A 2406-nucleotide genomic window follows, 5' to 3' on the forward strand; every position below is an offset into this window, starting at 1 on the left:
ATTCTGTTGTATTTTGTCAAATATCTGAATGAATGAGGTTAATTCTATATTAGGAAAAGAGCTGTTTTTTATTTGTGTATGTGTATGCCTCTGTGTATGTGTGTGTGTGTAACAGGATGAAACACATGCTGCCTTGCCTTCTGTGACCACCATGCACAGGTTCTTCAAGGAGTCCCGAAGCAGATGATGGAGCTCATGAGAGTGGCACATAGGAGAAGGACAGAAAGAAGAGCGAGGGCACCAACAGACATTGGCTTGAGCCAAATCTATTTCAAATTTTTAGCTCTGCCCCTTACAAGCTATGGGTCCCTGGGCAGGTAATAAAACTTCCCTTACAAGCTATGGGTCCCTGGGCAGGTAATAAAACCTCCATTTTCTTTTCTTTTAAGGCAAGGCAACCCTTGGTTGACCTCACAGATTGCAAGGACTTTGTCAGCTTACAATCCATTATTTTTTTATTTTTTACACCTACAGCACCTGGTCTTCCTAGGTGATCTCTCATCCAAGTACTAACCAGGCCTGACCCTGCTAAGCTTCCAAGATCAGACGGGATCAGGCTTCTTCAGGGTAGCATGGCTGTAGACTCCATTTTCACATTTGTGAAACAGAAATAGTAACTGCTACCTTCCAGAGATTCCTTATTCATTCAGTTACCTGTCAACTATTTGAATCCCTAGTGGATGCTCGTGTTACTCTGGACATTTGGGATACTGTAGGAAACAACACACACAGTATCTCTGAACTAAGATAACTTAAAATGCTGTGGGAGAGATTGATAATGAATAAGAAAACAATTTAAATTTGGCTATTGTAACTGCTGTGACGAAAATGAAAAAAAGATGATAGGACAGTGAAGGACAACTTTAGATGAGGGGTCAGGGCAGACAGTTCTGCCTGGTGAGTCACTGGGCTTGAGATCTGAACAAGGAAAAAGAGTCAGTCTTGTGACGATCCGTCCATCCCAGGTAGATGAATTAGCAGCTATCAAAGTCCTGTGGTAGAAGGAGTCTGATACCTTAGATATAGGTTGTTGAAAACTCATTAAGTGTATTACATAGGCAGGGTGGCTGTAGCAAAGAGCTGGAGGGATGCGATGAGCTGGATTGACAGAAAGGCTGGGCAGACATGCTGGATCCTACAGAACAAATTAATCTTGGTCTCAATCTTCAGAGCAATAGAAAGTTATTAGGGTTTTTGAAAATCATTAAAATTTTTTAATCGTGGTAATATATCTATATAATATAGAATTTACCATCTTAACCATTGTAAATATATAGGTCAGTGTCATTAAGTATATTCCCACAGTTGTGCCACTATCATCATTCATCTTCTGAATTTCTTTCATGTTGCATAACTAAACCTCTGTACTCCTTAAACAATAACTCCTCATTTTTCTCCACCCCAGCTGCAACCCACCCCCAGCCTCTGGAAGCCACCAACCTGCATTTCTGTCTCTATGAATTTGATAAGGATTTTTACAGAGCTAGTCAATACGTATTTGTTCTGTGCAACCCGGATTCAACCTTGAACAAAACAACTAGAATCCCTGCCCAGGAATTATACTGTAGTGGAGGAGACAGACACCAAACATGATAACAAATAAATAAAGTGTTTCAGGTACTGATAAAGAATGCTATGAGAAAACCAGGAAAACATAGTATAAAGCGAGTGGAAGTGAGTGCTTCTGTCAGAGTGACCAAGAAATGACAATTGAGTTGAGACATTTCATGTCGAAAAGTTGGCAAACCATGGTTAAGATCTAGGAGAAGAAGTATTTTAAAGATGGAAAACTACCAGAGCAAATTTTCTGAGGTGGGTGGGAACTAGGGCCATGTTTGAGGGCAGAAATATCATGGGAACATAGGTGACAAGGGAAAAGCAACATTATGCTTGTGTTTTAAAATGATTGCTGTGTGCAGCTTGGCAAATGCAATGGAGAGGAAAAAATATAGGTTGTTGAAAACTCATTAAGTGGGCAATTGGTCAGGCTCTAAATGATGGTGGTTAGGAGCAGAGTGAGATAGAAGCATACAGATTCAGGAAATATTTAGAAGGTATAATACTGAAATGAACTGGGTATGAGCGTGGTGAATAGGGTGAGGGAGATACTAGACTGAGAAGTTAGGTTGTTGCAGTCTTTCAAGTGTGACTTTGTAGAGCTTTAACTAAGTAGGAGGTAAGGGACCTAGAGAGAAAGGCACCAATTCGAGAGTCCCCCATAGGTCTCTTTTTCTTTTTAACCATTCTTCATGGGATGTGTTGGAGTCACACTCATACGATCATTCCCTGGACATTTGTAAATGTCCCTCTGAAAAGCCAAAAAGCCAGAACAGGGCAAACTCTGGTCAAAACACAATCTCCCTTGTTCTCAACATTATCCTTCTACTGAACACTTCTAAGATGGCA

The 2406-nt window shown here is 40.5% G+C and overlaps 1 pseudogene; it reads right to left on the bottom strand.

Moving 5' to 3' along the window:
* Positions 1–465: 465 nt before the first annotated feature.
* On the bottom strand, positions 466–584 carry LOC112484351 (annotated as a pseudogene).
* Positions 585–2406: the final 1822 nt, after the last annotated feature.

This window comes from Pteropus alecto, unplaced genomic scaffold, assembly GCF_000325575.1.
Source record: "Pteropus alecto unplaced genomic scaffold, ASM32557v1 scaffold75, whole genome shotgun sequence".
Lineage (NCBI taxonomy): Eukaryota > Metazoa > Chordata > Mammalia > Chiroptera > Pteropodidae > Pteropus > Pteropus alecto.